The 27,567-nt window shown below is 35.9% G+C and overlaps 1 long non-coding RNA gene across 1 annotated transcript in view; it reads right to left on the bottom strand.

Moving 5' to 3' along the window:
- LOC116422094 overlaps nt 1-25,618 on the bottom strand; it is a 45,455-nt gene extending 19,837 nt beyond the window's left edge. Inside the window, exon 1 of the long non-coding RNA XR_004232681.1 lies at nt 25,553-25,618. This is a non-coding gene — a long non-coding RNA (uncharacterized LOC116422094). The remainder of the gene's footprint in view (nt 1-25,552) is intronic.
- Nucleotides 25,619-27,567: the final 1,949 nt, after the last annotated feature.

Below are 27,567 nucleotides of genomic sequence, written 5' to 3'. Positions count from 1 at the left end.
TTTCTTGCATCTAGAATGAAATATCAACTACTCAATCCTTTGCCATCTTGGCTTCAATCTAATTTCTAACCTAATGTGATATTATTCTACCCCCATATATACTTTTCTACTTCTCATCCTTTTCCATGTTTTCTTATAAACCAAACATGGAAATGTACTTCTGGAATGGACTCCACTTTTCAGAATCCTTCTTTCTCTTCAAGAGTCAATTCAGATTTCTACTTCCTCTACAAAACTTTTCCAGATTATCTTATTCCATGGTGTTTTCTACTTCCTCAAATGACCTTGTATTTACTTAAGAATTTCTGCATCGATATTGCCTTCCACCTCCAGGAGAAGGTAAGCATATGGAGGGCAGGGCCTAATTCATTTCATCTTTATATTCTTAGCATCCAGAGTGGTACTTTGTATTCTTAGAATCTAGGTGATCAATACAGGTTTATTAAATGTTGCTGAATTAAACAACTAGATGTCCAACTTCCAGTCAAAGATCTTTGGTGATGGGAAACTTAGGAGCTTCTATGATTTTCCCAATAATTTAGTCAAAATCTGAGTATCTTAAACTGTCACCCACTTTTCCCCAGTTCTGCTTTCTGGATACAGCTATAATTAGTTTAATCTCTCTTTGACATGAGAATCTTTCAAAATGCTTCCAGTTAAAAGAAATATGAGGCAGAACATGTTTCACCTCCCTTTTCCTCCCCTCCCGCTCATGTCTTCTTATCTCCAGGCTAGCCATAACCCATTTTTCTTCCATTCACCCTATGCGCCATGCTTTTAAGTTATTTTACTACCCTGATTCTTCTGCTCTGGACATGCTTTAGCACGTCAAAGTCCTTTCTGAAAGTGGCGCTTAGCACAATGTTCCAGCTGGGATCTGACCGGGGCAGATCCATCAATTCTCCCATTCTGTATGCTATATTTCTCTTAATGCATCCTCAATATTACCACAAGTATAGTAATAATACTCATAATAATAAAAGCAGTGAAATAAATAAAAGCAGTGAAAACCTACTAAGTGCATTGTTTTTTTTCCTACTCCTGTCTGGAAGCAGAATATAAAAGGTAAGAGCACACAGACTTTGGACAGGCACATTTTACCATTTTGCAATGCAGTTCTGGGCAATGGAGATTAGACAATAACTCTCAGAAACTCAACAATACCCATGTCTTTTGTTGACACATTCTGAGTATTTCCCTATTTCCTTAAAAACACCTTTGCCTATAGCCCTGACTCTCTGGCATTAAAAGTCCTTTGGCTTTCATGTTACACTATCTAATCATGTTAAACTAATGTCCACTGCAACCCAGAGATCACAGTGTTTTGTTTTTAAAGAATTGTTAGGGGAAAAGGGATTCTAGGAAGGTGGTGGGGCAGGTCAGAAAATTCCAGGCTCTCTAGATTTTCCCCCACAAATAAGATAAAACTGTGCCTCAGAGTGAACCTAGAATGGTTAAAAACAAATAAGAGTTGGAACAGAACACCTGTCCTTTTGAGATAATCAGAGAAGATGCTGAAGAAAGATACCAGGCTAGACCGTTTAGCCCCTGTGAGATGGAAAGACTTCTTCTTTCCACTGAAACAACAAGCAGCTAGTCCTGGGGTTAGCTAAGATGGGAGGAAGCCTCAGCCCCAACCCCAGGAACTTTCATTTCCCAGACAATGTGGGGAGTAGGGCTTCTGAGCCAGGGAAGATGGAGGGAACCTCTGCTAAAGACCACCAGGCCCAGCTATGCTGGGGGAACTTGGCCCTCCATGATAAGGAACCAGCATGTGCCTGGTGAGGGCAGGGGCACTGCTGGCTGTGGCACTTAGAGCAGAATGGAGTTCTTGGCTTTGGGTTCCAGGCTGGAATAGAAAGAGAACCCAAGGCCAGAGGCAGATACCCACCCACCACAGGACTACAGCTGAGATTACACTAACAAGCTCTTATATAAAAAATGAGTGGGCAAAGGAGAAAGACCCCAAACATAGAAAATTACTTTGGGAATAGAGAAGACCAGGCTTCATCTTTAGAGGAGCATACTAAACTTTAAAAAAAAAAAAAGCTTCTCCTACCCCAAAGATTAATGTTAAATGGCTGTCCAAAAAAAAAAATTTGATTGAAAAACTAAAAAAAGAATTAAAAATCAAATGAGTGAGATTAAGCAAAAACTAAAAAAGCAACAGAATCCAAGAAAAACAATATTATGAAAAGAAAATTAACCAACTAGAAAAAAGATCCAGAGTCTTAAGGAAGAAAATGACTCTGTGAAAATTAGAATTAGGCAAGGAAATGCTAGTGAAGTTATAATAATAATAAATAATATTAATAATAATAATATATAATATGCTATATATTAATATAATTAATAATAAATAATAATAAAATAAATAAGAAATAATAAAACAAAATATAAAGAAAGAAAAATAGAAGAGAATGTGAGACATCTCATAAGAAAAATAACAGATCTGGAGAACAGATCAAGAAGAGAAAGCACAAGAATAATTGAACTACCTGAAAGCTATGGCTAAAAAGAGAATCTGAAAAAAAAATACAAAAAATAATTAAAGAAAAATTTTCTTGAAGTATTAGAACAAGAGGGTAAAGTAGAAATAGAAAAGAATCCCTTGATAAGAGAAACAAAAAAAAAAACAAGGAAAAACAAGAAAGCCTACAGGTACATTACTGATAAATTTTGAAACTGTCAGAACAAAAAGGAAAATTTTGCAAGCAAAAAAAAAAAAAAAAAGGAAAAAACAATTCAAATATATTGTAGTAACAATCAAAATCACACAAGATCCATCAGTGTTTACAATAAAAGACCACAAGTCTTGGAATACTTTATATTGAAGATCTAAAGAACTAGGGTTGCGAGTGAAAATATTATATCCATCAAAATTGAATATAATAAAGAAAAAAATGGACATTCAATGAATTGCCAGATTTTCAGGATTTTGTTGGAAACAAACCTAATTGAATAGAAAATTTGAAATATAAAAGTCAACATCAAAGATTAATTTCAAGGGACAAACTTTTTATTTTATTTATTTATTTATTTATTTTTAAATATTTAAATATTATTTTTTTTTGCTGAGGCAATTGGGATTAGGTGATTTGCCAAGGGTTACATAGATAGGAAGTATTAAGTGTCTAGGATCAGATTTGAACTCGGGTCCTCCTGACTTCAGGGCTGGTGCTCTATGCATTGTATCATATAGCTACCCCTCAGACTGTTTATTTTTATACATGGAAATGTAAACCATATATCTAAGGTTGACATTAGTAATTATGTAGTTCAAAAGAAATATTGGGTAGAGCTGAGTATGATGTGATTCTAAAAAGTAAAACTGTGTAGGAAAAGGTAAAAACAGTAATTACATTATACAAATGAGATGCAAGAGCAAGAATTGATACAGAGGAATTACATGGAGGAGGAAGTGTGATAATTCTGAAATCCTACTCATCCCAGGAATGGTTTTAATGAGGTAATAATACGTATGTATTGTATGTATCTAGAAGGGTATAAAACTCTCCAATATTTATAAAGAAATGAGGAGGGTGGGGTAAAAAAAAGGGTGAGTAGATTCAAGAAGATGGGATAAAAAGGGAGGAAAATGGTTGAAGGAGAGGGAGTGATGCTTGAGGTGAGGGGAGGAGTTAAGTAATAGCAAGACAAGCTAGCAGGTAGAAGTAAAGTAGAAGAGTTAGCAGGGATAGGAAACAAAAAAATATACAAACACAATAATCAGAAGTAGGATTTATTAGTGGAAAATATATGAATACTAATCACTGATCTAAAAATCAAAGTTTAAAAAGATTCAGTGAAAAAAGAGAAATCTACATTATGTCAGCCATATTAATAGTTTAAAATATATGTGCATGTATATGTGTGTATAGTGTATGTATGTATATATGTAGATAGAAATATATAGCTATAAACAGATAATAAGCATTTATATCTATATCTATCTACACACACACACACACACACACGAATATATTCATTCTTAACTATAGCCTATTTGGGGCAAGTGATAAAAAGGAAAAAGAATCAAGTAAAAAGTGCACAGCATAGAACAAATGAAAACCTACAAGGAAGCATATAAAAAGATGGACAGTTCTGAATACAATGTCTTCTATTATTATGTATGCTGTCTTGAAATGGAAATTTATTATTATGTATTTAAATCTTCTCATGTTCTATGAAAAGACAATTTTTCCTTTTTTTCTTTTTTATTGTGTTTTTCTTTTCTATTTTGTATTTAAGTTTTGAATAAATATATTAAAAAAGAATTGTAAGGAAATGTAAAGGTTATCTTGTCCAGCTCTCTAATTTTATAAAGAGATTGAGTCTTCAAGTACTGAAAAAACTTGCCCAAGTTAGAGTATAAGTAATAAGGAGTTGAGCTGGTATTTAAACCTAGGACCTGTGACTCCAAATCAAATGCTGTTTGTATATCCTTTCTCCTTTTTGTATGAGTCTTTCCAAATTTAGCCATTTAATACAATCCATCATGATGTCCGTCACCAAAGCCTTTCCAGATCATTGAGGTCTAACATATGTTCTACTGATATGGTCTTTTAGACACCAAGGTCACAGACTCACCACTGATACTAAAATGAGGCATCAGAGTAGGACTTAGTAGTATTAGAATTTTATCAGTAGTTGAGTCATGACTTTGTGTAATTATGTGCAAATACATACTTGGATTGTTTAACATATTCATAAACACGACCTCACACATTTGTGTATGATCAATCTCCATATTGAAATAAAAAAAATTAAACAGAAACCGACAAGGGTTTTCTGGGGTTACTTGAATAACAACATGGATATCATAATTTATCATACATGTACTGACAGGGATCCTCCATTCAGCTGCATACATTTATATCTCAACCATAGAGGATATTTCCATAAGAACATTTGCACCATCTTAGATCTAAGGGCACAACAACTTAGATATGAATATGAATATGGGATTATAGCACACAGGCAAATTCCATATACAGCTCATCGCAAGTAAGGGCTGCAAAAGTTAATTCATTTATGAGAGGTGGAAGAAGACACCAAATCACACTAGCCACAGTTATTTTTCCACTATCTGTGGGAACTTACTGCTCCACTGGATGATTAAATGTCAGATAGCCTCATGCAAATCTTTGATCACAGTCATTATCTTCTGCTGAAGTATGCCAAACACTTTATCTTTAAGCAGAAATCAGCCTGCCCTTTCCCAAAGCCCCTCGGAGCATCACACCCATCTCTCCTTCCCCCCCCCCCCCATCTATTCCAATGTAAACATTCTATCACTGTTTCTGATGGAAGAATTTCCATTTTCCCTCACATGATGATAGGGTGAGAGGAGACATTCTCATTTCTCTAGCTTTGATTAGAATGACTGTCAGGTGGGGAAAAAAATGCAGGGCAGGGATGACGTGTCCCAATCCATAACTGGAAGACAGTTCAAGGCTAATTCAGGCACTTTTACTGCCTGTGAGGCTCTTCCTAGTAAAAAAGAAGAAGAAAACGACTTCTCTAACTCTCATTTTGCTTTTCTTTAAAGGCAGCCTTGTAAAAGTTAATCACTTCTTCAACACTTAAGCAGTAAGCCAGTTTCTTGGTACTGACAGAAGGAAGGAAGAACAGGACTGATAGAAATGAACAAGGCAACAGAAAGGTAAGCTAAGAAGAGGCAACGGAATCTGGGAAATGGGCCAGTGCCGTGGTCCAACAATTCAAAGAGGATGAAGTTTTGTTTTTATCTGAACTGTGATTTCATTGACATAAGCAATGCCTTTTGTGAGAAAACTCACCCTATTTCCAAATATTCTCCATAACTTAAATTTTAGAATTGCCCAGAGCATTAAACAGTTAAGTGATTTGTCCAGGATTACAAAGCCATATGAGAAGTCAGACTTTAGTCCAGGCCTTCTTAGCTCTAAGGCCAGCTTTTTATCCTCAGCATCATGCTGCCCACACACCAAAATTTAGCTTAGTAAGATCTAAAATAGTCACCTTAGGGCGAGGGAAAAGTAGGAAGAAGTAAACCCTGCTGCTCACCTACCCAAATGCTCAGAGACAATGAGCAATTCAAAGGTTTATATAGTTTCTATAGTGAAGAGAAAAAGGATAAGAAAGGCTAGGAATGGATGAAACCACAGAATGCACAAATTTTGAACTCTGACAACTGGTTCACCTTTATTGCTGCAGTCTAATGCTAAAACAAAAAACTGCTGATTGGTTTAGCATTTTCATTCAATAAAATAAGCAGGAGATCCAAGCAGAGACTAAGATTTTAGTGGATGTTTTATGATTAAAAATTGTACAATGAGAAAGGTAGCATGATATGGTCAAATCAGGGCTGAACTTACAGTGACAGTGTTTGATTCCAAATTCCATTTTTTACTATTTATATAATCACAGACAAATCATTTAACTTCTCACAGCCTCAGTTTCCTCATATTATAAATACAGTATAAATATTTGTACTATTTACTTCACAGAATTTTTAGAAAAAGCAAAGAGATAATGTTGACAAAGAAATAAATATTTATGGGAATACAAATGCAATTTTTTGCTGTTATTCTTTAAGCAGAGTGCATTGGTGGCTACTGAGAAAACTTCAGTATTTCATGGGCCTTGAAAGAATCATTGAGCTTTCAAACTGCCTTAACTTGGCATGAAGAAGGGGAAAGTGAAGGGAGATGGGTTCCAAAGAAAGGTAGAATCTTTGGCGTAAGTGTCCATGGCTGCAATGAAATTCTAACTTAATTGTTTCTGAGGATGGAAACCAAATGCATAAGCTGTTTTGAGCAATGGTATCATTATAATTAATAGTGTGACAAGGGACCCACCTTGTTCATGATAACAAGCCATTGTTGACTATGGGCCAGTTTCTAATATGTGATGGGGAAGTCAGTGATCACATTATGTCAAGAACCCTGTCACCACGGTCAGTCCCCTGAGAGGAGAGACACAAGGAAGCTTGGGTGTGGGAAGGGAACCATAATGAGCTTCATTCTGCCGGAATCATGAAGCCTTATATAGCCCCACCTTCTCTAGCAAAAGAAATATAGAAAAGGATAGGGAAAGGAACCACCTCCCCAGCCCCCTACCCATATATACACACACATGCACTAGTCTATACCAAATTGGAACATTTTGAGACCCCGGTTATGATTTAAATGAAGTTCACTGCACCAATATTGTGTGGTGCCATCTGTTATTTCATATTTCATGAAATTTGGCCTGTTTAGAAATATTATAATTATCTCTCTTACATTACGTATGCAATGCAGACATTTTCTGAAACATAAATACAGTATGGAGAAAATGTGACTGTATTTATAGCCATTGGCTGGTGAAAAGCAAAAGGGCAGCTGGCATCTCTGGAGTGCCTGGGAAGGAGGAGAAGGGCCCATACTCCCCTAAGAGCCCCTACCATGAGGTTCACCTCATCTCATCCCACCAAATGGGGGTCTAAGAAGCCTCCAGGTTATCATTGCCCACTCCCATTCCCCTTGGTGACGATCATCTGCTATTTCAGCAGATCTAGCATTTGACCCTGACCCTTCCCCAGACTGAAGCTGCCAGACACAAATACATCTCGTGGTGCACTCCAAGGCAGGGAAAGCTCCAGGGAAAGGGTTCATTCCTGAGGCAGCACCTTCACTCTAGCTGTTCTTTAAATCACCTCAGCTAAGAGAGAAAACAGAACAGGAGGAAAACAACCTAGCCCCTGGAGCCAGAGACCTGAAGATGCTAACAGAAACAGGGCTTTACTGGCTCCAGGTGGTAAGCAAAGTGTCCTGGGATGTATGCGAAGCAAATTAAACCACAAAGCAATGTAGCATCTTTGTACTCTTCTCAAATCTCCTGCTTATTTAATGAAAAAGTTCTCGTCAGACTTTTTGGTTTAGTTACCAGAGGTAACTGTGCATCAAGGTATACAGGCCCTCAGAAGTCATCAAATCTGTACACTCGGTGCACATATTTCATTTTCAACTAAAAAAACCCAATTATGTGAGGAGGCACATTGGAAGGGATAGGCTCCCATGCTTTGGGGGATCTACATCTCCTAGAAAGCTATTTGTTTTTAAAAAGCACTGTGAAAAATCTAGTGAAAGACAAAATCTTGGATTGGAGAAGGCAGGGGGTTAGCTGGGTTAAGATGAAAAGTAAAATGGCAGCTGTGTTCTGAGCTCTAGTTATTTCCCAGTCCCTGTGCCAAGAGAAAGAAACAGCCCTATCTACAATGCTCCCATTTCCTGTGTTGCCCCCTGTGATGAATGATTTGATGGATGCTGTTCCTGCTGTGTGGCAGAAATAGAATAGCTAATAAGGAGCGGAGACCATCCTACATCTCTTGCAAGATATAGTGGGGGTTGGGAGAAGGGTGGATATTTAGTTCAATGTGCTTGAGTTACTTTGCTACCCTGTTTTCATTAATTGCCTTTCGCTAATGATCCATATATTGTTCTGGTTGAGTATGTGAGAGAATATATTGGATAGGGGCTCAGACCTGAGGATGAGTTACCAAAGAGTGGTATGAATATAAGAAGGAACAAGAGATCCTAGAATTTGTGAAGGAAGGAGAAGGGACCTAAGCATGCTAGAGTGTTAGTTTAAGGTATAACTTTAAAAACAAACTTAAGCAAAATCTTCCTACCTCTCAAAAAGCTGAAAAGTTAATGACATACATTTACTTCTTGGCTTCCTTAACTAGTTTTGATCCTTCTCCCAGCTCCTAAATATGGAACTCTCCAAGGCTATCCATTTTCATCTGAACTTTTTCACTACTTTTCATTCCTTAGTAACTTCATATATTCTCCTGGGTTCAGATATCACCTCTAAAGACGTGGATTATGTAGATCTGTTTATGCAGTCCTAAATCTGGGCCCTACCTGCTTGATGATTATCTCTCCCTGAACAAAACATCAGTGCCTCATTTTCAACATTCCCAAAACTAAGCTCATCCTTTTTTTTCTCTGAACCAGTTTCTTGGTGCTTGTTCAGGATACCATAATCCTCCAAGTCACTGGGGCTTGAAACTTCCATGTCATCTCTGACTTTCTTTTTCTGTCTTCCCAATCCATCAGTTGTCAGATTCTGTCAATTCTACCTCCACCACTGAGACAAAATCTGTCTTTTCCCTTTTATTCACACTGCCATCACAGTCATTCAGAAGCTCATCATCTCTCATCTAGACCATTATAATCATTTTTGACTGTTCTCCCTGACTTCAGTATATCCTCTTAACAAACCTTTCTTTGAAATAGCTCATAAAAGGGTTCCCAAGATACTCCCCTATTCAAAAAACATCAATGGTTTCCTATTTTTTATAGGCATAGCATTATAGTACTAGACTTTAGAGTGAGGGAGGCCTGAGATCTAATTCTGCTTGAGACATTTACCAGCTATGTAATTTTGGGCAAGGCAGTGAACATCTATTTGTCTCAGGTTTTTCATCTGTAAAATGGGAATAATAATAGCATCTACTTTCCAGGATAGTTGCAAGGATCAAATGAGATATTTGTGATAACACTTTGGAAACTATTAAATGCTATGTTAATACTAATAATTATCTTTTTAACGTTTATAATATAACAAATATGTACATATATGTGTATATATATGTATATATATATATAATTTAAAATATAAAATTCCTTAAATTGTCATTAAGTTCCTGGACAATTTTGTTGGATCATACCTTTTCAGTCTTCCTTCCTAGGCTCAGTTGTTGTTATTGTTTAGTCACATCTGACTCTGTAACCTCATTTAGTGTTTTCTTAGCAAAGATAATGTAGTCATTTTCCATTTTCTTCTCCAATACACTTTATAGGTGGGAAAACTGAGGCAAAAAAAAAGGTTATATGATTTGCCCAGACTCACACAGCTAATAAGCTGCTGAGACCAAATTTGAACTCAGGTCGTCTGGATTCCAAGACCTGTGCTTTATTCACTGCTCTATCTGCTCTCTAAAATCTAATCGAACTATTCCTTATTTTTTTATGTCCTCTATTTCTTCCATACATTTGCCCAGACCAATCTCCACTGCTAGAATATATTCCATTTATCTTTAAGTATCACAGGCTTTTTATAGCTACTTTAACAACCTCTCCTGCAACTAGTGGACTAAACCCCAAGAGTGAGGCAGTTACTTCTCCCCTCAGGGTTCTAGAGAACTGTGAGAGGTTGAGAGTGGTTTTCTAATACTCTAGCTAATGAACGCCTATCAGTGTGTTTTCCCTATTATTATTACTTAATATCAATGAGTCAGTCAATCTTAAATAACTTTTAGAGGAAAAAGTTATTTATTAAGGTTACAGAGTAGGAATAATTGGTACAGACTTCCCGTCAAATGAAGCATATACTCTCCTTTTAGAGCACCAGAGAAACAGGCTCAAAATTAGAGAATAAATATGGCAGAGGAATGACATAGATTTTAGTTCCTAGAGAGTATTTTTCTCCTTTTATTGAAGTTCCCCTTAAGTTAACTTTGGTGTACTTTTCTGTTAAGGTCTTCATAAAATCTTGAAGATGACTTAGTTTAGTGCCACACTTTCCCTCACTTTCCTATACAGATGCTGCTACGTTACTGATATTCTAGGGACATTATTAGGATGGTGATGAGAAATCCAAATCCTCAAAGCTGCCTAAGTTCAAAAGATTGTCTTCTGATTATGGGAAAAGAGGGAAGAGACTAACTCTTCTTCAACCTCTGCCAGCAATTTTTTCTAACGATTTTAAGGGGGACTGCCCTTTTCTTCTAAGTTATGCTCTCCTCAAATGAAAACAAGGTTGCTGCTTTTACACAAACCCCAAAGGATATGACCAAGTTCCTTTAGCCAATCCTAATACTTTTTTTTTTTTACAAATATCACTTAATTTTATCCAAAGACCTTCAAGGGCATCTTATATCTCCTTTAATGCCTTTTTGACTAATTGATTTAATAGAGATGTCTAGAATTTGTTCACACCTAGTTCACACTTCTAGATTGACTCAATTGAGGTGGACTCACCTGACAGAGGTAATTACTAAGTGGGGAGGGCAAGTGATTGGTTCATTGGAATTCCCATTCCTGTATATACCTGTTGAAATTCTCAGTTTCTTCAAGGTCCAGTTCCAGATCTGATTTTGTCAGCTGAAAGCAATTTTCCCCTTTTCCATTTTTATCTAGAATATTTTGCCCTATCACATTTTGCCTTGCATCATGCTTGTAAGTGTACATGTTATATCTCCCTATTTAATTATAAGGAATTGGGTCATTTTTCATCTTTTTCCCCTAAGACCTAGCAGAGCATCGAATATATTTTAGGTACTTAATGTTTGTTAGTTTGAACTAAATTGAAAAGCCTTTTTCAGTCCGTCCAAAACAAAGTAGTTCAGTGACTCTAGATGCTCAGAAAGATGTTGTTCTTAGCATATTGTTTATTACACATTTAGCACATTATACCAGAAACCTCCAAGCAACTCTTTAAGGGAAATATCTCTAGGAAAGTTTGGGCTGCTTTCTGTTATTGGTCCAATGTTTCAAAGATTTAGATTGAGCCTATTAAAACAGAGCCTGTTTCTTCGCCATATCCTGTAAAGTTCCTGTTTTTGTTTTTGCTTTTTGATACTCACACCATAGGTACTCCATAAAGGGTAAGCAACATACACAAAATGACCCTAGTCTTCTCCTTTTTTCATTTGCTTAGCTGATTTCTGACTGTGATTGGCAAAGTGAAGGGACATTAGGACTGTGGGTGGGATTCCGCTCTGATGCTCCAAATCCCAGGCCTTGTATTACATTGTTGACACAAAGCTCAGAGGCTGCTGCTTCTTCTGCATGAGCTGGACCATTAAGCATCAGCCAATCGTTGCCAAAGCTTGTTCCAGCCATAACTTTGGTGGACACCAGCAGGGCTTTGATTGAAATACCACTGATTCCAAAAAGAGAGGGCTACTAAGAACTAGCCTAATGGAAGTTTAGAATGCATTGCCTCAGGTAAAAAGAAACAACAGTGAAAGTAATGAATGCCAAAGCAATCCACCACCACTTCCTGACCCCCCCAAAAAAAATGCATAGAAATAATAAACCCACAGAAAAGGGATTAAAGTTCATCTGACCTAACTTCTATCTCAAGCAGAATTCTCTTTACAGTATTCCTGACATCCAATTAAAGACCTCCAATGATAAGAAACTCACTTCTTTTAATACTTCACATTCTATTAATTTAACTTTATTATGAAGTTTTCTTATATGAACAGAAATCTGATTCCTCATAACTTCTACCAATTCCTTCCTGTTTTTTTTTTCTTTCTAACTTTAGGAGAAAAAAATCTTTTGGGATGCTAAACTGAGTACAAGTGTAAAGTGTAGTAAAATTTGGGTTCAAATTCTCTTTCTGAAACTTACTAGCTTGTGACCATGGATAAGCTATTTAGCTTCTATAAACCTTTGTTTCTTCATCAGTAAAATGCAAATAATAATATCTCCTTCACAGGGCTATTGTGAAATAAAATGTTAGTTGTATTAGAACCTTCTAGGACTATATCATTATTATTATTATTATTATTAATAACAACATAATACTATTATCAAAGACAATTATTATTACTGGGATGATGGCAGTGAATTTTAGATCATAATTTCTTAAGTCCTGTGTTATACTTTTCTGGATCCCTCTATCCATGGAATTGATGTTATTTACAAAACAGGAATATTCTAAATACACTAAATACAAAGACATGCACAAACTATGGATCTAAGTGTTTGATAAATGTTAGATAACTTAATTTAGGTTGATTTTATATATTCAGTGATATCCATGATGGTTCTTCTATCACAAAAATAGAAAAACAATAATATGAATGGCATTTAACAGGCATAAAAATAAGAAATGGTTGACAGTCTAAGACTGTTGGAGATAACCAATATACTAAAATGGATTTAGAGTAGAACTCCATCATTTTCCTTACCAAATGGTGGAAACAGAGAACACTGAATGAACCTGGACCATCAGAATCTCTGGAGGAGTCTCTAGAGTGGCCTTGAACTGAGCAGTCCCCACTTCATTGCTTTTCTTGGAGGTGAAACAATGTTTATCAATTTGCCAGAGGCACTGAGAGGCTTAATTAGTGTTTGCAAACAGCTTTGACTTTCTTGAAAGAAAGGTGTCACACAAGTGCAGGCCATTATCATAATCAACTGGCACCATACACTCTCCTAACATGGTACCAGAATCCTCAGAGGTAAATTAAAGTGAGCCAAAACCAAAAGAAACTGACTCTGTTTCTCAGGGTGCAAAGGTATTGATAACTCCTTAGATAATTCCTCTCAATTCCTAAGAGATATATTTATTTTCTACAAATTTTTCAAAAGCTTTCAAAAAATTCATAAGAAATTATTTCCTTTCTATTACCCATAATAAATATAAACCAATCTGCTTTGCTTTCAAAAGAGTGGTCCATTGTGTCCTGCTATAACTGCCAGACCCTGTCAGGCTTTCCTCCCATCTAGTCAGGCAGGAGTCTTGGCTCAGTCACTGGGCCAAATCTGAAGATTGCCAACAGCAACCTGGCAATCATCAATTTAGTAGCCTTGCCTGGGATGGATGACTAAAACTAGCTGTGTAACCTGACATAATAAGCTGCTCAAATATCCCAAAACCTCAGCTTTCCCATAAAAAAAGTGGAGATCATAATAGCGTCACAATTTCTTTCAGAAGGTTAGTTTAGAAAGTGAGATAACTTAGAAACTATTTGTTTGAAATTTATGATAATTCAGGGGGCTTCTCTGAAATTTAAATTATTAGAATCTCATAAATGGAAGGGACCTCAGAAGTCAACCTATAGTTGAACAGAAAATCTTAACTATTTCTAACAAAGTAGTTAGCTGCTATTTAGAGACCCTCGCAGCATTGTGAGGGCAGAAAATTATACTTTGGGATACCTCTAATTTTTATGGAGTGTTTCCTGAAATCGGCATAACAATACCCATACAATGTACAAGACTTTTAGAGCCAGACAAAACAAATTTTATCCTTCCATATGTCAACCTTCATATAAGCAAAGACATATATCTCCTCACCTCTAAGTCATTTCCTTTTTTATTTTTATTGTTGTTTCTTTTCTGGTTATACATGTACATTCATTTTTATATACATATTTATTTATGAATAATGTTGAGAGAGAAAAACCAGAACAAAAGGGAAAAACCAAGAAAGGAAAAAAAAAGAAGAGGAAAAAAGTGAACATAGCATGTGTTGATTTACATTCAGTGTCCATAGTTCTCTCTCTGGCTGCAGATGGTATTTTCTGTCCAAAGTTTATTGGGATTGTTTTGGATAACTAAGATGCTGAGAAGAAACAAGTCTTTCATAGTTGATTATCACAAAATCTTGCTTACTGTATGCAATGTATTCCTGGTTCTTGTTTTGTCAGCATCAGGTCATGTAAATCTTTTCAGGTCTTTCTAAAATCAGTTTGTTAATCATTTTTTATAGAACAATAATATTCCATTACTTTCATATACCATAACTTAGTCAGCCATTCCCCAACTGATGGGAATCTATTCATTTTTTCAATTCTTTGCCCCTCCAAAAAGAGCTACTACAAACATTTTTGCACATTTAGGTTCTTTTCCCTCCTTTATGATGTCCTTGGGATATCATATCCAGTAATGGTACTGCTAAATCAATAGGTATTCACAGTTTTATAGCCCTTTGGGAATAGTTTTAAATCACTCACCAGAATGGTTGAATCATTTCACAACTCCTTCAACAGTGTTCCAGTTTTCCCACATCCTCTTCAACATTTATCATTATCTTTTCCTGTCATCTGAGCCAATCTGAGAGGTTTGAGTTGGTATTTCAGAGTTGTTTTAATTTTCATTTCTTTAATAGTGACAGAGCATTTTTTCATATGACTACAAATGATTTTAATTTCATCATTTGAAAATTGTCTGTTCATATCCTTTGATCATTTATCATTTGTGGAATGACTTGTATTCTTATAAATGTGTTGTCTTTTCCTTTCTAAAGCTAACTATCCATTTCTTTCAATAAGTTCTTGGATTTTAACATTCCTGACATTTTTACCATCTTTACCATCCTAAAGGATTGACCCCCTTTAGATGTATTCTAACTTTTCAGTGTACTTCCTAAAATGAGATGCCCAGAACTGAACAGAGGGAACTAACCATGGTCTGACTAGGGCAGAGTATAATGATGTATCATCTCTTTTATTCTGACAATTATATTTGTATTTATACAGCTTAAGATCACATACGCTTTTTTGACTCTTGAGGCATTTTAGTGTTTACTCACATTATCTGTAGACCAACTAAAATTTCCAAGTATATTTCATCTGAACTTCTGTCTAACCATGTCACCCCCCCCAACCTGAACTTTCACAAAAATTTATAAAAAAACAAAGCTTAATAATTGTCTCTATTAAGCTTCAAATTATCAGTCAACCAAAATATGTTAGTCCATTGAAATGTATTTGCATCTTGTTCTATTTATTCAGTGTGCCAAATATTCTTTTCAGATTTGTACTGTCCTCAAATCTCTTATATGTGCCATATGTTGTTGGTGGTGGTGTTCAGTCCAATTCTTCATCATCCCATTTGGAGTTTTCTTGGCAAAAATACTAGAATAGTTTGCTTTCTCCTGCATATTTTACAGATAAGGAAACTGAGGCAAATAGGGTTAACTAACTGACTTGCCAAGGGTCACACACATACTAAGTGCCTGAAGCCACATTTCAAATCAGGAAGATGAGTCTTCCTGATTCCAAGTCTAATATGCTCTATTAACTGTACCAGCTACTTACTTTTAACCAAAATGATGATTTAAAAAGTTGACTATTTTTAAAACAGGGTCAAGAAATTTCCCCAAGATACTACACTAGAGGTTGACTACTTTTTAATTGACTTTTTAATGACTACTTTTTGGTTTTAATCATTCAATGAGTTCTAAAACCATTCGTGGTTTTTTTCAGTATTATTCTGCCATCTTTTCACTGTCTTTCCCCATAAGAATATTGTAAAATATGGTGCCAGACATCTTACTGAAATCCATTTTATTGTTTCTGTTATATTCCAATCCACCAATTACCCTGTCCAAAAGGGGAGAGGGATGAGAAGGAAAGGAAGTGAGTTTTATTCAATATGATCTATTCTTAATGAAGCCATGCTGATCTTAAGAATCATTACTCCTGTCTCCAGGTCCTTGCAAACCTCCTTTCAATAATGCATTCTAAAATTCCATAAATTGAAAGTAATAAGGCTTGTAGTTTTTTGATTCCACTTCTATCCTTTAAAAACTGAAACATGCTTTCAAGGTCTTGCAAATCTCCACATATTTGTAAATATAACTGACAGCTGAGTTAGCAATCATATTCCTAACTTTTCCTCCTAGATTAGGACATATTTCCTCCAGGTTTGGTGACTCCAACTCATCTCCTCATTCCCCTTGGTTTTCAATTTTCTGTTAACTATTTTTATTTTATCATTCCTAGTTAGACTATGATTCTCTCTGGTAAAAAAAAAAATCAAGCAAAATTAGAGCTGAGAGTTCTGCATGCTTTTTTCATCTATTATCAAGATTCCACATGTAATAATCTTATTTCTCCTTTTAGCTTGGTTTTTCCAAGATGGTTTAAAAATAATAGTTCAATTCACTAAATTCAACAAGTATTTGTTAAACACCTACTAAGTTCAGATCTTGGGGCCATTTAAACATGATGCAATTTACCAAAGACAATACGGATTTCCTCTTCAGATTAATTCTAGACTGTTTGTTCTCTATTCAAAGTGTTTTTCCAAGATATATGCACTGATCGACCAGCAATATGGGTTTTTCCAACCAACTGCATATCATAGTCTGGATAAAAAGCATTCTTCATCCAATTGATTTTTCTTACATGGATAGTTAGGCTGAACCTTTCGAGTGATAATGGATCTCATTTAAGAGACTTTGTAATGTTCCAAGGCTCAATGCAATCAGCACAATGCCAAATGCAAACAGGAACATGTAAAAGATCCCCTTCACACAAAGGGGATCCTTTTCCATTTGGATTCTGGATTAGAAATTTTCTATGACAATAGCAAACAGCTATTATGAGCATATGTTTCCTTTTAATTTGCTTTGATGCTTATAATCAAAGGGTCATTGAATAGTTATTTTATAGTATGAATTTATCAAGGAATTGTAGATGATGATGGCTTATTCGTGGGAAATATGCTATTGGAGCAAACCCTTGACACACATTTTGCTCTGCTAAATCAAATTTGTTTGTATAGTGAGTGAATAAGAAGGACAATAAAATTTTATGTTCGCTATACCTTTAAGTCAATTGTGTATAAGTAGGAGCTATAACATAATTATTACAATAAAATATGTTATGATATAAACTAAATATGAAAATTATTTTAAAATAAATTTAAAATAAATAAAATTTAAAATAAATTAAAATTATTAAAAATGTGTGGAGGTAGAAAAGGCATCCTCAATGAATAAGTAGTTACTGAAATTTTCTTGGTTGTCTTTGTGGGGATAAGGAAGAGAGTAAGAATAAGACATTAGTAGTTATTTCACTTTTCTAAGCATTTGGGATCCTTACCCTCTTTTAGCTATTTTAAAAATCAAATCCCTGAATATCATCAAATAGTACAATGTATATAGCATGAGCCCACCTCTATTTGGTCTAGTCTGAGAGTTGCACTTACTTCTGTTTTCTTAACTGCCAGGTCTACTTTCTCATGCCTCTTAGTTTAACTTTCCCATTCAAACAAAGGCATTTCTTTTTTTTTAGCATCAATATTCTTCTTCTTGTGTTATATGACTACAAGTCATAAAATACCATCGTCTCCAGAATAATAGTTGTAGATCATCCAAAGAACGATGGAGAGGCATATAAAGGGTGTAAGAGGGCTGAAATAAATTACCAACAGAGAAATGCTTAGGAGGAACAGCAGGAAAGATGAGAGATATGTATGACTAGGAAAGAAGGCAGACCAGTTATGTAGTAAGCGGAGGGGATAATGGACAGCCCACTTGTGCTACTCCTAATCGTGAAATGTCAAGGAATCTAGATTAAGGCCCAAGAATGTTGGTTGAACCCCCTGTAAAGAACTTTTATAAGACATGAATAAAGGGGAAAGATATGCATTAGTTGTGATCTGTACTACTGAGGAGAGCCTTTGATTATTCAAAGTATCTTCTAGGTTTTCCTGATACAAACACAAAAAAGCAGCAGTCCCTACCTTAAAGGAACTTAGATTTTACTGAAGGGACAAAAACCAATTTACATGCCCTTGATGTTTCTCACCAGTTTGTCTGGCACTTAATTTTAATATTCCTGACACTATTCTTTTAGGTTCATGCTTTCTTTGACATTCATACCCAGTTACTTCCCCTCATTCCTGTCTTTTGTATCTGTCTTTTTAAATACTGTGTTGGTCAAAACATTCCCCAGGCATCAACATCAATCTCTTCTTTATCATACCTGTATTTTTTTTACTGTCAGATTTTGGTAGTTGAAAGCAATCTTTACCTCTTGAGCCAACTTCAGCAGTAGAATTTCAGGCCATATGATCATAGTGATCATTTATCTGAATTCTGAAATCCATTCTCCTCAGATCTATTATATGAAGTCAATTGTGTCTGGATTTCCTCACTTTATCACATATTCTAAAGATGTAGTGTTCATTTCCTTCCAAACTTCATGTCATTCTGACTTCAACAATTATCTATTGTTGGTTCAAATCATGTCCTGAAAAGCAGTTTTCTTTGTTGCTTCACCTTTCAAAGAACAAAATCATCATTAAGGGAAGATGAGGATTTATTGGCTCCTTTCCAACCAGCACAGAGAGTTCCAGAAAATAACCAAGTATTTGATGTCTCCCATTACATCTATAACTCTGCCTTACTGCTCACATTCTTAACCTATTTTCCAAAATTATTTTCCATTTCTTCTTTCTGGCTAAATGGTCTCTAGTATACTCACATCATACTTTTGTTTCTATTTTTTCTTTTCTACCTCTCAGATTCAAAAGTTTTCATCATACTTTCCCTCTTTAGTTTTTAACATTCCTCAAATAAGCATATATTCTTGTTATATAATTATTCTACTATGTGCATCTTTTTTTCTCTTGTAGTTTGCTTTTAGACTAGATTTCTTTATCCCTCAAAATAGGTTCCCTAAGCATATTTATTGATTTTATTAAAGCTTTTTACTTTCAAAACATATGTATGGATGATTTTCAATATTCATCCTTAAAAAACTTGTGTCTCGAATTTTCCCTCCCTTCCCCCATCCCCTCCATTATATGGTAAGTAATCCAATATATGTTGAATATGTGCAATTCTTCTATACATATTTCCACAAATATCATGTTGCACAAGAAAAATCAGATCAAAAATGAAAAAACTGAGGAGGAAAAAAAAATGTAAACCAACAACCATAAAAGAGGTTGCTATGATCCACATTAAGCTCCCGCCATCCTTTCTCTGATTGCAAATGGCTCTCTTCATCACAAAATCATTGGAACTGGCCTGAATCACCTCATTGTTGAAGAGAGCCACATCCATCAGAATTGACCACCGTATAATCTTACTTTTGTCATGTACAATGATCTCCTGGTTGTGTTCATTTCACTCAGCATCAGTTCATGTAAGTCTCTCCAGACCTCTCTAAAATCATCCTGCTGGTCGTTTCTTAAAGAACAATAATATTCCATAACATTCATACACCACAATTTATTCAGCCATTCTCCAATTGATGAGCATCCACTCAGTTTCCAGTTTCTCACCACTATAAAGAAGGCTGTAACAAACATTCTTGCACATACAGTTCCCTTTCCCTTCTTTAAAATTTCTTTGGGATATAAGCCCAGTAGTAACACTGCTGGGTCAAAGGGTAGGCACAGTTTGATAATTTTTTGAGCATAGTTCCAAATCACTCTCCAGAATGGTTGGATCTGTTCACAGTTCCACCAACAATGTATTAGTGTCCCAGTTTTCCCACATTCCCTCCAACATTCGTCATTATCTTTTTCTGTCATTTTAGCCAATCTGACAGGTATGTAGAGGTGTCTCAGAGTTGTCTTAATTTGCATTTCTTTGATCAATAGTGATTTAGAGCACCTTGTCATATGACTAGAAATAGTTTTAATTTCATCTGAAAATTGTCTATTCATACCCTTTGGCCATTTATCAACGGTGATTGGAGAATGGCTTGAAGTCTTATAAGTTTGAGTCAGTTCTCTATATATTTTAGAAATGAGGCCTGTATCAGAATGAAAAATGTTTTTCTCAGTTTATTGCTTTCCTTCTAATCTTGTCTGCAATTGGTTTTGTTTGTATAAAACTTTTTACCTTAATATAACCAAAATTATCCATTTTGTATTCAATAATGTACTCCAATTCTTCTTTAACCATAAATTCTTTCCTTCTCCACAGACCTAAGAGTTAAATTTATCCTTTGTTGTTCTAATTTGCTTATAATATCATTTTTGTCTAAATCATAACACATTTAGACCTTATCTTGGTATAGGGTGTTAAATGTGGGTGAATGCCTAGTGTCTGCCATACTAATTTCCAATTGTCCCAGCAGTTTTGTCAAATAGTGAATTCTTGTCCCAAAAGCTGGGGTCTTTGAGTGTGTCAAACATTAGGTTACTATAGTCATTTACTATCTTGTTCTGTGAATCTAACTTATTCCACTGAATCAACTCTATTTCTTTTTAAAAAGCTTTTTATTTTCAAAATATATGCATGGATAATTTTTCAACATTGACCCTTGCAAAACCAAATTTTGCCTCCTTACCCCCACCCCCTCCCCAATACATGTTAGTTATGTTAAAGATATATGTTAAGTCATATATATATATATATATATATATAATTATCTTGCTCCACAAGAAAAATCAGATGAAAAAGGAAAAAAATGAGAAAACAAAATGCAAGCAAAACAACAACAAAAAGAGTTAAAATGCTATGTTGTGATCCCCATTCAGTCCCCACAGTCTTCTGTCTCTGGGTGTAGGTGGCTCTCATTATCACAAGATCATTAGAACTGGTCTAACAACTCTATTTCTTAGAGAATAGACTTTGATGACCTCTGCTTTATAATACAGTTTTAGATCTGGTATAGCCCTAAGCACATTTAAAAGCTAAATAGTTACAATGACCATATAATCTTATAAAAGATGAATTGAATCTTAGATCATAATTTTCAGAGGTGGAAGTGACTTTAGAAATCATCTGGTCTCAATCTCTCATTTAATAGATGAGAAAATAATAAGATGAAAAAAATAAGAATAAGCTAGTAAATAACAGAACTATATTTAAGCCCAGGTCCTCTGTCTCCCAAATTATCATTTATTCTGCTATATCAGTTTGCCTCCAATCTATTTAATGGTGTTCTATCATTCAGACTTTTCATTTATTTACGTTAATGTCAATATGGGGTGTTTACTCTATCATTGTAATGTATCATTCATTACTGTTATTAGTGGCAGTGGTGAAAGTAGCATGGCATTACGGATAAAGTGTGTAACAAGTAAACAATTGAATTCCAGTTCTGTCCAGTGCCCTGGGTGCCCAGTGACTCAGGCAAATCTCTAAGAACTTAAGTTACAGAACATGTATCACTTTGAATTTTGATTGACAGAGGGAGTTGCATACCACGGTTTCCCTATATTGGTGAACTCATAGGTTGTTTTAATTTTTTAAAGAAATAGTTATGATAATTTTAATTCATAAGTTTGATCATTTTAAAGAAATATTTATAACAATTATAATTCCCTTTTACATATTACCTAAAGGATAGCAAAACATTTTCCTTGCAACAACCATATGATGTGAGTAGTTTGTTTATTATTATTCCCTTTTTATAGATAAGGAAATAGACACAGAGGGGTTGGGATTTTCTAAATCACATAGATAATATATGAAAGAAACAAATATATGAAAGAAATTTGAATCTTGGAAGCTCCATTGGATCTTTTTGCATTTGCATCATCCAAATAACTCTTTGCTTAGCTCTAGAATTGAAAGTTCTCCTTGCTGAGACAGTGCATATAGGATATAGCTAGTTTAAATACAGCTCAAAATGGCCCAACAGCAGCACCCTTCTGAGACACAGATTTCTCTAGGTTTACTCGTGTCTAATCTCTTTAATGGCTTCTTTATCAAGTCTTTGCAGGAGGGGGTCATCTGCATTCATAACTTCTTTGGCAGCCAGGTCAGTAGACTTGCTATAAATGACCTTGTCCTTGTCCTTTGATTGTCCCTGTTTGGCAATTGCATCATATTTAATTTTTCCCTCTGTGTCCACCTGAATGGCCAGTGCATTGGACATGTTCTTCTTGGGCCACATACATTTCTGGAAAGGCACCTCCAAGTCCAAAGTCCTCTAACAAACAAGGTAATCGATCTTTCTGATATCGAGAAGGGGGAGGTTCTCTTCTTGATGAGACCAGTGCAGTCTGCCTTAATCTCTGTGATCTTGCCCTGTCTTCAGCCTCAAGATGGTCTTGAGAAAGCTGAGTTGAAGCAGGTAACATGCTTCCTACCCCTGATAAATGACTTAAAATTGCCAGTGCCCAAATCACTCCCTAATAACAGAAGTTATAGAATACTTGGAGATTGGCATTTGATAATAAGAACTTTAATAGCACATCCATGCATGTGAGTGTGTGTGTGTGTGTGTGTGTGGGTGTATAAAATCTTATTTGATCCATACCACTACCCTGTGGTTTCTGTTTCTAGGTACTGGTGGTTATAAACAAAAAAAAGGAACTGTCACTACCCTAAAAGAACTTATATTCTATAGAAGGGACAAAACCAAATTTACAAGTCCTTGAAGTTTCTCACTGGTTCATCTGGTGCTTAATTTTAATATTCCTGGAACTAATTTTTTTTCATCTCATGCCTTTTTTTTTGACATTCATACCCAGTTACCTCTCTTCACTCCTGTCTTTTTAATCTGTGTTTTAAAATACTTTGTTGGTCAAAACATTTCCTAATTGCTTATCTAACTAATAAATGCTATTATTATCCTCACTGTAAAGATGAGGAAATTGAGGCTGAGAAATTAAATTTACTCAAAATGACAAAGCTAAGAAAACATAGATCTCAGTCTTGGTAAGAACAAGGCTTGTTTTGGAAAGACTATTCTCATGGAAACTCTGGATTGTGAGATTTGTATACCAAAAAGAAGAAAGAAGAAGAAATAAAAAAGGCAAAAAGAGAAGAAGTAGAAGTAGAAGAAGGAAGAAGAAGTAAAAGAAGAAGAAGGAGAAGGAGGAATAAGAGGAGAAGGAGGAGGAAGAAGTAGAAGGAGGAGGAGGAGGAGGAGGAGGGAGAAGAAGAAGAAGAGGAAGAAGAAGAAGAAGAGGAAGAAGAGGAAGAGGAAAAAGAGGAGGAGGAGGAAGAAGAAGAAGAAGAAGAAGAAGAAGAAGAAGAAGAAGAAGAAGAAGAAGAAGAAGAAGAAGAAGAAGAGGAAGAGGAGGAAGAGGAAGAGGAAGAAGAGGAAGAGGAAGAAGAAGAAGAAGAGGAAGAAGAGGAAGAGGAAGAAGAGGAAGAGGAAGAAGAAGAAGAAGAAGAAGAAGAAGAAGAAGAAGAAGAAGAAGAAGAAGAAGAAGAAGAAGAAGAAGAAGAAGAAGAAGAAGAAGAAGAAGAAGAAGAAATAATGTTGTAAGGGGGAAATGACTTTCAGCAGTTAACTTTATTTTTCTGAAAAGTATAGAAATGAGCTTTTGACAGATAGATGATGGATCTTGAGATATCCCAACCAAGGACATATCCATTCTACTTTAGTTTGCTAAAGAAAGAACCAATATTCCTGAAAAAAAATCTTTGGGTGACCTTAACCAGGAAATGGTTCCACCAATTTTGTATTGCATCCAGATTATAGTAGGAAAGCAAGAAAGAATAAATCAAATTTCACTGATGGATTACTGTATGAGATCTCCTAATTGGTCTTCCTGCCTCTGGCCTCTTTTCTCTCCAATCTATCACACACACCACTGCCAAATTAATCTTCTTAAAACACTGCTTTCATGTCATGGCTTTCCTGTTTAAACATACCTACAATGGGGAACCATCACCTGCAGAATAATTCCATGTGGAATTCAAGATCCTTGACACTCTGACCCATTTACTTTTCCAGACTTGTCCTTCATGAATCCTTTACATGAATTTCTTTTCCAACAAAAGCTATTTACTCATTCCCTGAATGTAGTACCCTCTTTCCTCTCCATCCTCATTCATCCACTTTACAGAGGTTTAGACCAAATCTTACTTTCCTTCTGAAATTTCCCAGACCACTACTAAGAACAATTCCTCTACCTCTTCTGTATTCAAATAGCATTGATTTTTCCATTTTGTCAGTTTTGCATATCAGTAGATCAAAAATATCATTTATATGTCCACTCTGTGCCAGCCACAGGGGGCACAATGCAAAAATCAAATAATCTCTGGTCTCAAAGAGTTTAGGTTCTATAGGGGAAGGCAATATGTACACATAGCAGCAAATACAGAACAGATAATAATGACAACCACATTTATATAATGCTTTTAGATTTGTGAATCATTGTTATATGTGTTATCTCATTGAATCCTCACAATCTGTAAGGTAGGTACTATTATCTTCATTTTACAAATAAGGAAATGGAATCTTACAAAGATTAACTGGCTTGCCCACAATTCCACAGCTAGTGAGCATCAGGGGGATATCTGAACCCAGATCTTTCTGATTCCAAGTTCAGAGCTCTTAACCACTTACACTACAGAGAATTGCTTCCTGCAGGAAATATATGCTTTTTTCAATTCTAAGTGATGTTTTGTGAATATTGACAAAATCACACAAGAAAATAAAAGGTCATTGGCGAGAGAGGGGAATGGTGAATGAATGGGAAAACCTTTATTAAATCCTCGAGTTGTACTTTGGTGGAAAGAGGCACTGGAAACCTCATACTAAGACAATATCCCCAACTAGGTTTTAAGTTCTTTAAGGGAAAGAACTCTAGTTTTTCTTACCCTCCACAGATCTTAGAACAACAATCATTGTTTTCTTCTTGCTGTTCAGTCATTTCAATCATGTCTGACTTTTCATGACCTCATTTTGGGTTTCTTGGTCAAGAGATTGGAATGATTTACCATTTCTTTTTCCATCTCATTTTACAGATGAGAAAACTGAGGCAAGATGCAGAATTAGTATCCAATAAACCTTTGCTGTTGATGATATCTATAGGGAAATTCTAACAAGTAGAATAATATTTCACTGTTAGCCTTGTGATAGAAGACTAACCTTGGATTTCAAATGGCTTACATTAAAATTCTTCCTTTGATACTAATTTTTTGATCAGGGGCAAGCTACTTAACCTCTCAGTGATCCCAGGCAATTTTCTAAACCCCTAAGTTATAGATATAAGTATAATATGCAATGGTGATAAAGGTTTCCATGCTGGTACTTCCCTATACTAACAAAATAATAGGTGAAACCTCCCCCCAAACTCCCTAATAAATAAATAAATAATTTGTTCAAGCCCCATAAAGTCTTTACCTGGCTTAGGATCATCCAGTGATTTTTTATCCCAACCCATGAGTTGTCTAGGATACTGAAGTCACAATATATTCTGCAATCCCCCCAGGTATGAGGGGGTGTAAGTTGAGAGTGTGGATTCTGACCAAACAATCAACAGTTCACAATGGGGATGCTTTTCCCAGGAGACAGGACTATGCCAGCCTCAGCTTTCCACTTCTAGGCACTTGGCTGTAGAAACCTACCTGGTGGTAAAGGCCCATCCTGGAAGCCACAATTCCACATTATGGTCCGTCTCTCAGGAAAGGGAACTTGGCAAGCCCAGTTTCCATGGTAACTGCGCTTCCAGCTTTAATATTTCCTACTTAGGATTTTTAGTTTGGGGGTTGCTTTCCCCCCACCCCTTAACCTCCAAATGTGAAAGGAAATCCCTGACACAGAGATGATGGGAACCTAAAAAGCCCCATTGAGTACAAGGAGCTAGGAAGCAAGGGGATTTAAAGATCTCCAATTCAAAAAATCCTGGGGAGAAATTGGCCTCTAAGTTCAAGGACATTAAGCCTGTGATTGCAGGACACCCATGGGGCCCCCTGCTTGGTTCCTTTGTTTGCACAATGTCATCAACTAATACTTCATTTGACTGTATGTCATGGAAGATTTAGCACGAAAAGTCCTGCATTTCTGGAACCAGTGTATATGTTTGAGAGAATGAGATTGAGCAGTCGTATTCATAATGTGGACAGACCCTGGCCCCACTGGCTTTTCCCCAATCCCTGACGTGGTCATCCGTCACACATGATGTCAAAATGGACCTCGTGAGCAAGGTTGGCAGTGAGGGTGGGCAGTGGGACAAGGAAAGTGCAAAGCAGAAGGGGTCATGGGACCACGCAAGTACACATAAATATGAAAACTGAATGTTATGTCCTAGCCATCTTAGGGTAGTTGTTCCAACCAGTTCTGCATCATCACTGAATGAGATAAAGCTAAGTTGTAAAGATGAAATCCCCAAACACACACACACAATTCCCTTCCAGAGCTGCTGTGCCAGCAGGGTAGCTTTAGAGGATTGAAAGCTGTAATGAAAATGGAGTACCCTAACTTTGCCAATTATCGCAAGAATGCTGCTTATCTCTCCTGTTAGCAGCTAAGATGCCTTAAGGGTTTAGATTAGAGGACAAACACATGGAAAGAGAGAAAAGTTATTAAATTCTAGACCTGACACTAGGAACAGGGGAGGAACTTTTGATAAACAGAGGAGAAATAGACCATGTTGATCTCAGCCAAGAGATCAATTGGTAAGAGCAGACATCACCACAAAATACCTGAAACAGCAAACAATGGAGGGAAAATTAAAAAAAAAATGTTACATTCTACAGACTTGCAAGAGGTCTTTTGAAAACATTACCCCATAGGCAGTAAACTCCTGAGATGACGTCCCCAATAATTATTTTCCTTGTGGCACACAGCTGCATGTGTGTGGTGCACATCATTTGCTAAGAACGTGATAATAATCTATCAGTTCTCTGAGCTATAGAGGGAGCCTATAGAGATAATTAGCTCAGGCACACAATGATAAACATGTCAAGATAGGAGAAACATTTCTTTCCTTAAATAAGAAATAAGGAGGTGATGGGAAATGATGTACCATGGTGGGTGAACAATATGCCCACCATAATCAATCTTCCATAATAAGCAGTTTCAAGATCTGACTTCATCCATATGGAGGTATGTGCATGAGGAGAAAACCAAAAACATCAACTTAGGCATGAAATTTCCGTCATGTGATTCAGTCCTCTGTTTCCAGTCAAAACTGCAACCTAGACAACTTTCTTTGGATTTTACCATTCCTAAAAGGGTTTTTTTTTCCTTTTTTTTTTTCCTTTAACATTTCTCTTTTGCTTCCACTGCTCTAATGACCTACTCTTTCAAAACCACCAATAACTGGTAATCACAAAATTCATTATTCTTTTCTCATTACTCATCCTTCTTGAACTTTCTGCAGCTTTGAGCATCCCCAAAACTTTTTTGCTTGGCTT

This window comes from Sarcophilus harrisii, chromosome 3, assembly GCF_902635505.1.
Source record: "Sarcophilus harrisii chromosome 3, mSarHar1.11, whole genome shotgun sequence".
Taxonomy (NCBI): Eukaryota; Metazoa; Chordata; class Mammalia; order Dasyuromorphia; family Dasyuridae; genus Sarcophilus; species Sarcophilus harrisii.
Note: the sequence above shows the minus strand (reverse complement) of the source record. Positions and strands in the feature narration are given on the sequence as shown.